This window comes from Emydura macquarii, unplaced genomic scaffold (genome assembly GCF_026122565.2).
Source record: "Emydura macquarii macquarii isolate MOO-44397 ecotype Brisbane River unplaced genomic scaffold, CSIRO-AGI_Emac_v2 contig_2897, whole genome shotgun sequence".
Classification (NCBI taxonomy): domain Eukaryota; kingdom Metazoa; phylum Chordata; order Testudines; family Chelidae; genus Emydura; species Emydura macquarii.
Window position 1 is genome coordinate 7,610,182 of NW_027133034.1, and position 11,101 is coordinate 7,621,282.

At 39.3% G+C, this 11,101-nt stretch overlaps 1 long non-coding RNA gene across 1 annotated transcript; it reads right to left on the reverse strand.

Moving 5' to 3' along the window:
• Nucleotides 1-4,846: 4,846 nt before the first annotated feature.
• On the reverse strand, nucleotides 4,847-8,921 carry LOC137166899 (uncharacterized). Its single transcript, XR_010923864.1, has 2 exons — nucleotides 8,784-8,921; nucleotides 4,847-4,906 (listed from the first exon to the last, which is right to left on the reverse strand). It is a non-coding gene; the product is annotated as an uncharacterized lncRNA (long non-coding RNA).
• Between the last annotated feature and the right edge of the window lie 2,180 nt (nucleotides 8,922-11,101).

The following is an 11,101-nucleotide window of genomic DNA, read 5'->3' on the forward strand; positions in this document are numbered from 1 at the left end:
TCAGACGATGTCTGGCCTTTTATCTGGAAAAGGATAAACCCTTTCTGGCTATGCTGCATCTGTTTGTGTCATATACAGATCATATGAAGGGTTAGGCAGTTCTCCTCAGAGGCGATCTCTAAGTGGATAACTTCCTGCATAAAGACTGCAAAACAGCTTCAGCTATGCCCACTGTACTGGTGAGAGCTTGTTCTACAAGAGTGCAAGCTTTGTCAATAGCATTCTTAAGTGACCCTCAGTAATGCAGGGCTGTTGATACACATGTTTATGAACCATTATGCCGGCATCATCCAGAGCTGATGCAAACTTTGGGAGGGAGGTCCTGGGATCCTTATTTAAATAGCCTCTGAGCCCCACTTCCTGTGAGTACTGCTTGTGAGTCACCTAAGTGGAATACACAGCTGCACCTACTCAAAGAAGAAGAAACAGTTACTTTCTGTAACTGTGGTTCTTCGAGATGTGAGACAGATGAGTATTCCACGATCCACTCTCCATTCTCTCTGCATCAGAGTTTGGTCTCTGGGTGTTCGGTGTGAAGGAACTTAAGGGGTTGGGATGGCACCACCTCATATAGCTAGGAGAGGGATTAATATTACAAGGTTAAAGCACTGCCCCTCTATGGCCATTGGTAGGTAAAATTCTCCTGCTCCGGGGTGCTGGGCGCAATACTCATCTGTATCCCAGCTCGAAGAAGCACAGTTGCAGTAAATAACCATTTCTTTACTGGGATGGAAAAAAGCCTTCATGTACTGCACTTAATAATAAGCGCTGTGGTTCCTCTGTCATGCTCAAAATGGTGTATGGTGCAGAGAAGAGTTAAAATATGCTTCTTTGGGAAGCAAGGAATCATTCCCTTTGCTTTTGCTTGCGTTCTTCTGTATTTGGAGGGGGATCATGAGAGGGACAGGGAGGAGAAGAGGGAACAAATTGAAAAAAGATCTGTTTTGTTTACCTCAGTTAGGCATAACAGTTAATTATATTATACTTCTAGTATTCTAGTACAAAAGTGCTAATTGATTTAGCTGATGCCTCCTGTGCCCTGCAAATGGGTCAGAAACACAACTCCAAGGACATCCTGGAGATAAAGTACATCACTTCTGAAGTGCTGCTATTCTGGCTGAACCTATATTTCGAAACCACAGAGGAGCTGCAGCAAGGAATGGCAGCCAAAGGGTTAAAATCATTTGGAATGCCAGACAAAGTGCTCCCACAGTTTAAAAACGTTAATCAGTTTTGAAAGTCTAAGTCATCCCCTGCTGATAAAGAAAATGAACATAGGAACAGAGGAAAAATTGGAGTTTCTGAATTAAGAATCTGTGTGGCTTTTCATCAGCGCTTGGTAGGCAATCCAAATGCTTGATCTTGTCATCCAGGATACTGGTACACAACACTGCATAGCTTATAAAACCAGCCATTATGCTTATGTGTGTTTGTGTAGTAGCCAGATTTAGAAGACGCCATGTGCCATGCGTCTGCACAACAGAGGAAAGGACTGGGACGCCGAAAGGTATTCTTGAAAGTTTCTGAACCTACTGATTCCTTTCACTTGCAATTATAGAGCTCCTCAGATAGAAATTAATTGCTACATCCCAAGGGGACTATCACCTCCCCACCCCCAGATCTGGCTGATTTAACAAAAGCAGAAGAAGAGGGGGAGGAAAAGAGACATTACCACAACTCTGTGTAGGAAGTAGCAAGGAGAAATCCCTGGCTCCCAATCCTGCTGCAGCTGTTCCCAGTGGGGAGCAAAGATATGACCTTTTATATGACATCTTCTTCAAGAGATGCCAGTTCCCCTTTAAATATCGAGGGTGATGAGAGCCCCTGATATTGCTCTAAGAGTAGGGGATTTTATTTTTTTTGCCAGACACGCCCTCTCCTGTTTATAGTTACTCTCTATTTGTAGAATTTAATCCTGCACAGTGCGGTTGGGCATCAGTGGGTGGAGGATGCTTAGTACCTCACGGGATTGAACTCACAGTAACATTCCTGTTTTGGGGGAAATTCTGACTAGAAGATGATCCTACTATAGATTTTTTCGCTTTGTTAACCATAATAATATAAAAAAAAGGCAGAAGCATTTTTCCTATTATTGCAGGCGCAAAGGTGCTTTTACCACCTTACAGGCACTATAATGGACAATATTTAAGAAGCAGCTTTTTTTCTTTCATTATTTTTAAGCAAGCACTTGTCTTCTGTTTGTTTATTTTAAATATATTACATTTTATAAATTCAAAATTTGTAGGCTCAGAGTTGGATACTTCTCGTGGCCCAAAGCAAGCGTCTCTGATTTTAGCATCCTATTATGCATGGATGAAAAGTTAAGCTAATAACTAATTTTCATCCTCACAACACACATACCCCTGTCAAGATTAAAAATGATTTGTCTTTAACGAATGTTTAAGTGGACAAATGGGCAAGTGAGGAAAGAAAATATGATCCTGCATTAGAAATAGATACTTTTACCAGAGCTCATATGAAAATACATAGCAAACAAAAGGGAAAAAAGACATAAGCAGAGAACACATCACGTTTGTGCCATACAAAATCAGTTGGGAATAAAAGGCATCAAAGAGGCTCTGATTTGAATAACATCATGTGGGCAGGGCAAGCACAGTCTTTTTGTATCTTTTATGCAAGGGGTTGTATTTTTACAGTAATCATAGGATATGTAGTATATAATACAGAATATTCAGTGCCTCTCTCTTAATCTAATAATGGGTTCATTTGATCCAGAACTCAGGAATTCATCTATTTGTATTAAAAAGAGTATAACTTCCATCCTGCTGCTGCTGCTGTTTGTTTAAAGCTGGAATAATTGAAAACTTAAATAGCTAAATGCTGCAAAAACTGGTACAGATGATCTTATAGAGTGCTATTTTCTCTCTCAGTCCTTACTGAACTGTTTGTGCTGGAGATGGTGTCTTTTGTGTGAAGCAAAATCAAAGTCCTAAACACTTGTGGTCATTAAAGAAAATATGGCACTTTTTGTAAGAGTTGGAGTGTTAAACTCCAGTGACAATGCTAAATTTCAGCTCAGATCATTAATTACGGTCTACCTAAATATCCACAGGTAGTTTCAATCTGATGCAATTTTCTTATTCACTTCCTGTCCTTGCCAGTTGTCTAGTGTTGTGTGTTGCCTAAAAATTGTCACATTCTATGTTCTATCAGAGGTGGCTGAACTTCAAATGTAAATGACATTATTACTAACATCCTTCTTTCTCAGAGGTGTTATACACTTTGCAAAGCACTTTGAGATCTTTGGATGAAAGGTTTCAATTTATATCAATATCAATATCAATTAATATTAATATCAATATCAATTCAGTTTCTTCTTAATTTCATTGTTGATGATAGAAAGTTGCCACTACTCAGTAAGCAAGGCCTAAGCTTTGACCGAGAAGACAAAAGAACTCAAAAAAGCCCCAGAATAATTAGTGATCACTAGAACTAAGAGTCAAGAGTAGGAATTTCACACATTGTAATTGACATTAAAAGCATTATGATGCACCGTGCAAGACGTGATACACATCCTGGTGGCTGCATGGATAATAAAATCAATTGCTTATTTCAATCAAAGTGACAGGTCTGATCTTGATTAAAAATAAAAAGGTGACACTTGATATGCAGTAGATGCAGTACAATATCTGTGCTGAGTGGTATTGAGGGTCAGAAGTGAAATCTATTGCCTCATGGGTTGAAAAGATGACTCTGAGTATGATATTTTTGGCCTTGCTCCAGTATTGGGTAACAGCTAAAGAGCCAACCTAATTGGTTGCCTCAGAATTCCCCTTTTGTCAGGGAATCCCCAGATCGCATAAGGCAAATGTAGCTGATCCCCAGGTGATGAATGATCCCTTAGAGCCCTGGGCAGCTGGGTAGAAGATAAAAGTTTCCAATCTGGTCCCTGGCCAGCGCCAGGGTCAGACGGATGTAAATGAGGTGTAAAGTCACATTTGTCCCCACCCCCAGTTGTGCAGCTCAGTCAGACCAGAGAACTTTGTCAATTATACATATAGCTGCAAGCTGAGGTAAGAGTTACCCAGTTGAGGTAACTTTTTAAAATGTTTAGATATCATGCAATTTGACATTAACAATTATAAAGCAATGGTTGAGACTTACAACATTATAGTTCAAAATTTAAGTGTCAGAAAGTCTGGAAATAGTAAAGGTTCAACATTCACCTTAAATCTGCCCCTTTTCCCTTGTTTATTTTATTTTTCTGTTACCAATGGGAGCATCATTTCTCAGGAAATAAAATTAATGTTTTTATAACACAGTATGTAATCATCTCAATCTGTCCCCTACCCATCACAACAACAAACTTCTACTTGGAGTATTGAATGGGAATAGATTAAAAACATCAGAGGTTTTCAATGATTACTTTTCTTGCACATTACAAAGGTACAGGCTTTCATTGTAGAAGGCTTTTAAATATGCAGGGTATAAAATAGTTACTCTTTCTATATACAAGGGCTTTAAACATAACCATAGTAAACATGAAACTCATCCTCACTTTTACCTAGTGGATTCTTTAATATTCCCCAAACTGCTACGTACCCCAAAACCAGAATCATTTATTATATATGGAAACTGAGACTATAAAAGACTGTAGAGTCCATCAGATGAAACATGGGACTGGCAGTAAGGATCTCGGTTCAAGTCCTCGCAATGCCACTAGTGCACTGTCAGACCAGAGACAGGACTTTTAATTTCAATGCGCCTTTATTTCCTAACATGTAAAATAGCAATAATTATATTTATCCACCCTTGTAATGACTTTAAAATCTACAGGTGAAAAGCACTATGGGCTCAGTTCAACTCACACTGAAGTCAATAGGAGTTTTTCCACTGGATCACACATTTATTTACAAAACGCTCCATTATCAGCTCAGGATTTCCCCTAAGTGAAGAAAAAATGTTACATGAGTTTAATTTGAGTTAGTAAAGCCAAAATGCTAAAACTAGCTCTTCTCACTGAAAACTACTAACAGTTTCTAAACTCAGATACTATGGTGATGGACAACAGAAAAATGCCTATAAATAAAATATGTTAAATCACTCAGTGACATATTACAGTATATGCACTCATTTATTAAGTTATTGGGGGGAAAAAACACTTTGAAGAGGAAAAACTCCTTAACGAACCACAAAAATTCTAATGAGAACAATGTGTCATGTAACTAGCTATTTTACACATTCCAGTGCCACTTCCTAAAATCTAGAGGTTATCGCTCCAACCAAAACTTGGGGGGGGAGTAGCTAAAATGCTGGACATTCTGGGCCTGATCTTGAGTTGCTGGGTACCCCCAAATTCCATTCACTTCCATGGAAATTGCTGAAGATTAGCACCTCTTGACATTAGGCTGTTTCATGGCTATAAACCCTCCCAGCATGTGGAATTTAGGGAAACTCTGTTACATGTACAGAAGAGGATTTACATAATACATGTATAATTAGTACAGCCTTATAAATTAGAGTCATTAACGACTTTGTAATTTAAATTAACAATGTAATATATTTACACAAAAGGCTACTTAAAGACCTAAGGCCTTGTCTGTCCGAAGGGCCTGACTCAAAGCCCATTGAAGCCCATGGAAGGACTACCACTGACTTCAGTGGGTTTTGGATCAATACCCATTTTCCAATAACAATGCTGTAGACACACTTTAGGGGTCAGTTTCTCCATTAATACTATGCATACATGCATGAGATAATAGATCCTTACATATTTAAAAATAACGTTGGTTGCTGTAATGCACAGGAGGTCCCATCAGTACTACAAAAGCTCCTATACCCTTTCAGATACCAGTTTGTCTAGACAAGGAAATTTTTTTCCTTAAAGGGTTTTTGAAAACTATTTGAAATCAGCGTTGGTTGTGGTTAAGGAGGCTATTATCTGTGCCTCCTTTGTTACAAATGTGTGAATGAAAGATGCGTATTGAATGAGGCAAAGGATTATAGGAAGAGAACAGATTGGCTCGTGGTTATGGCAATTGGACGCCACCCTGGAGAACTGAATTCTATTCCTGCCTCTGCTGCAGAGTTCCTATGGGTATGTCTTCACTGCATTCATAGCTTGAGATAGTACACTCATGGTAGCCTGACCTGAGCAACAGTGACCACACCCAAAAGACAAGCTTGAGCCTTCCTTGAAGTACTGCAAGCTCACTGCTACAGTACTGACTCGAGTGAAGGAGGGGCCTAATGGATGCTAGGCAAGTCACTGAAACCAACCTTTTTACAGGTGGTCACTTACTGTGTGTTCCTCACTTCCATGATGCCCAATGTGAGACACCTAGGGCCTGATCTGCAGAAGTGCTGAGCACTCACAGCTGCAACTGAAGTCAATGGGAGCTGTGCTTGGCACATATAAAGTGCCGTGTGATGCTAACCACTCTGAAAACTCAGGCCCTAAACCTCTCAAATTGGGCATCTAACCATTTACCTTAATCTCTCTTTGCCTCAATAATCCATTTGTAAAATGGGGGTCATAATAGCATTGTAACTGACAGGGGCATTGTGAAAATAAATTAATTCATGTTTGCAAAGCACTCACATACAATGGTGATGAACGACATAGAAAAGCCCATGAGAAACTAATAACTCTGTATTCAAAGCAGGGTTTGAATAGTGTGTAGTAAATAAAGCATTGGGACACACACTACCTGATGAGGATAAAAAGAAATATTGAATAACTAACTACCCGGTGAGCACCAACCATCATGTGCACTGAATAAAATAGGGGTCGTGTGGAAAAAATAGTATGTGATTATGTAATTAAAGACCAAATCATAATACATACACACAAGGGGGTTGAGTTAAGGCTGCATAGGCAATCTTAATTCTGTCATTACCTAACTTTTGAGTGCCAGCCTTATTATTGTTTTAATCTAGGGTGGTTTTTTTGTTTGTTTGTGTTTCAGATAATCTTATTTATAGAACACTGAGCAAAATGTGTAAAGGAACAAATCCAAACATTTTAAGAAAAAGTTTCAGATTCTGAAGTTATTTTACATAGCAAACTGTCTCTTACTTCAGTGAGAGAGTTCTGTGTGTTGGAAGACTAAAGGAAAATGTGGAATAAAACTTTAAAATTTAGGCTCTGATCCCACAAACACTAACACATGTCCTTAACTTTAATAATACGAGTCATCCCAGTGATTGCAAGTGGACTACTCACAGAAGTAAAGTTAAGGATGTGCATAAGTGTCTGCATGGTTTGGGCTTTACTCTGGTTTTTGTTTACTCCCAACTAGGATTAAAAATACATTCAATGATATTTCAAGACTCTGGTGACACATACAAATTACTCGAGCTTCATTTTCATGGTTTATATTTGTTGTCAGAGTATCTCACTAGAAGTATAGCCATATGTTACACAAGTTAGTATCTTATTTTTTCTATGCCTATAGGCAGATAGATGAGAGATTTAGTTAGATAATTTAGACACAGAGAGAAGAATTATTGTCATTTTATAGACTAGCACTAAGGCGGGGCTTAGATGTCTCCAGTTTCTGTGAGAACTAGATATATCATATAGATATGGAAATATAATTTATTTCTTTCACACATGGATGGGTAACTTAATTAACACATGGGGTTTCATTCAATACATATTAATATTTTTCTCCCAAAACTATGTCCTAGAAAACTCAGGGACAAGTATTCAAAAAATAGCTGCAGAATGTGCACCCTCAAATGTGTACATACAGAGTGCAAACAGGCAACAGATAATGCAAAATGCACATTTATTCTGTGTGCATGTACTCGGATGATTTGCAGGTTCAATTTCTGCAACAAATTTTTAAAAACTGGCAGGTATAATAGGTCTCTTTCTTATATCAACCATTTGCTTCTCAACTGGAAGCTTCAACTATTGTACTTTGGGGTTCCAAAAATACTAAATCAGTTTATTCGGAAAGAAATTACAGGGTAAAAGGTCTGAATGCCATAATAGCTGTGCTTACGTAGTTTTAGTTTAAGTATGGAGAAAATAAGCCAGACTGCTGTAAAGCTTTAAAGTACAGATGTTCGTACCAGGACAATCCTGCTCCCATTGAAATCAATGACGAAATTTCAAATGACAGGGTGAGATCTGATCCTGTGCAAGGTGCAGAGCTACTTCATCATCCATTCAGGCACTGAGAGTGCCTCAAGTGCCATTCATTACCCATTAATGATCCATAGCTGGCAAAATCATACCCTGGTTTCTTTAGGAGAGTGGGTCTTGATCCTGAAAAGTACTTAAGCAAAGATCTTCTTTCCTGCTCTGACTCCTTTACACCACAAACAAAGTTCAAGAAGCCCTGGTTGTAGTAAGGGAGAATTCCCCCAGTGCTGGGAGCCTGAGAGACAGCAACCCACTTGCAAACCCCAGCACAGAGGCTCCCCAGCACAGAGGCTGCAGCCCATGTGGCATTCTGGGGAGGGCCTCAGACTAGTCTATGTTACATCAGGCACAGGCTATCTGGGATAGCCCAGAATTGGGAGGGCACAGAGGTGGCTCAATGTCTGTCTATGCTACATGAGGGGCCCCACAACAGCTCAGGAGTAGGAGAGTGCAAAGGGAGCCTAAAACCACCTTAGCCCTCTTCCCCAGGGGTATGAGTTCTGTGCTGCACCACTTAGGGCATGTCCGCACTTGGAGCTGGAGGAGTAATTTCCGGCTTTGATAAAGCAAGCATGCTAGCAAAACAGCAGTGTAATTGCTGCTATGCAGGGGGCAGGGCAGGCTAGCAACCCTGAATACAATCCCATGTGGGATCCATGGTACTTACTTGGAAGGCTAGCCTATTCCACCACTTGGATCACCATAGCTGTACTTCTTTTTTAGCACCCTGGCTCAGTCAAAGCTAGTGCAGGCGTGTCTACCGGAGCTGGAAATTACACCTCCAAGAGCAGCATAGAATCTCTGAGTGCCTCCATTAAACTTCTGAGCACCCTCAGCTCCTATTGGCTTCACTGGGAACCTTGGGAGACTGGGCCCATTGACTTCCGTGAGAAGTGCAGGTGTTCAGCGTACATAATCAGCTTCTCATTCAGTATCTCAGGAATAGCAGAAATATTTTATTATATATAGTTACTTGGCGTCGGTTTATTTCTTGAGGCGTAGACAAAAGAGGAACATCACCATGTCTAAATCGCTGTTGTGATACAGTACCTTAGTTTCTCTGTTTAAAAATGTGCTCAGTGTAGATTTATTCAATGTGTTGTCTAATTTTAAAAACTCTACCCTACATATATGGGCATATCATTTTGGAATTAATGCAAAAAAGAAAGCAAAAAATGCAGAAAGTAGTTCAGGGTCAGAAATGAATATCAAATACTATAGTAACACAATGATATATTTAATTATACAAACTTGTTCTTTCTCACGTTGGCATAATGGCAGCTGATTGATAAAATGGACAACCAGCATGTGTGATTAAAAAAGAGTCAGTGCCAACATCTATTTTGTAAAATATTAACACATTGTTTTCAGGAAAATTCAATGCAAATTGGTGTAAAAACATAAACTACCAGGCTGAGCCATATGTTGTTTTATATTTCAGCAAATGTGGACAACAATTTTCTTTTGAGATGATCAAACAAACAAACTCTTTCACTCAAATAAGATATAAAAGAAATCTGTGCCTCTATTTTTCTTTAGACTTCAGTCTTACTGTTTGGTCTGTTTGCTCAGCAAAAATAACTGAATGTTTATGATTAAAATTCCTATCATTTAAAAATGAGCCATCTACTGTAGGAAAGCCAAAAGACATCATGACCGTTAGTATATGCATATCAGAGATGCATAGAAGCACTCGATTCTGTATTACAGTGATTAGTGCAGGAAAAATTCCTGGACTAATAATTGGATTAGATAAAGGAAACTGCTTTTGCTCTGGTGAACTGAGCATGGGACTGCAATTAAATAATTCCTGTCTTCTGTTCCATAGAATGGAAAGCTGTGCTCAAGTCAATGGCAGATATATGTCATGGCTTTCTATTTTCATTGAAGTTTGGCAATGCTTTATTCTGTCACCATCCTTGTTAAATATCAGCATTGACTAGGTGATGGGTAAGTCTGAGGAAGCAGCCGTTGGTGAATTTGAACTGAACGCCACTGTGAGCTAGATTTCATTTTACTGGTGTGTGTAGATGTTATTGGAATATCACTGCACCCGACATGAGGTTTTTTAAAAAAAATTCATATGAACTCCAATAGTAGAAGCTGTCCTGAGAATGAGTATTTTCTGGCTATGCACCTGTCTGCTCAGCACCACCTACATGTTGAGCTGCGCTGGATGTTAAAAGTCCCTCCAAGAGAAAAGGTTCTGGCCACCTTGTTCCATTGCAGTCTCCCCAGTGAAGGACTTTCCACTGGGAGGAATTCAGCGGGCTCGATTTATGTTTGGTTTACCTTTTGGTGCAGTAACAATGTCATCTCACATGGTATGTATAACACATCCATCTTCAGAAGGAAGGACTGTGAGGACAACATGGTGCTTGGTGAAATCTCTCAGTACCCGCAGCTGCAAAAGGCAGTGTTTGAGGTGGCAGTCTGAAAGAATGTCTTGCAGTCATACTGTATCAACTTTCCCATGATCCTGTTAGATTGCACAACATGGAAAAGGTCAGGCTAAGCCAGTATTTGAAAGGAAGACCTTCAAGGAACACTTATTGTAGGTGACATTCATTATATTGAGGCAGTACTGAATCAAAGCCCCAGCATCCTGCTTGGGGGATGTACTGTTGGAGATAACTGTCGTCAATATTGCCAGCCCTGCACACTTAAAAGTGAGTCAAGCCCCCCAAAATCATGTGATTAGCTTAGTAATCACAAGATTTTAAAAAAAAATGTATTTTGTGTTCTTTTTATTTGCTGGTTTCTGAACTTTTAAAGAACACTTGAGCATGTTTTAAACTTTTCTTCACAAGCATGAAGGATAAAAACTTACTTAAAAAAAAAAAGGCCCAGATGCTCATTAAACAACGTGAGTCCTGGAGCTGAAGCTTTAAGAAAAAATCACCAAATATTGTGAGACATATGGATAAAATGGTGGGAGTTGGCAACACTGTGAAATGCTGGCTCCATAGAAGTCAATGGGACTTT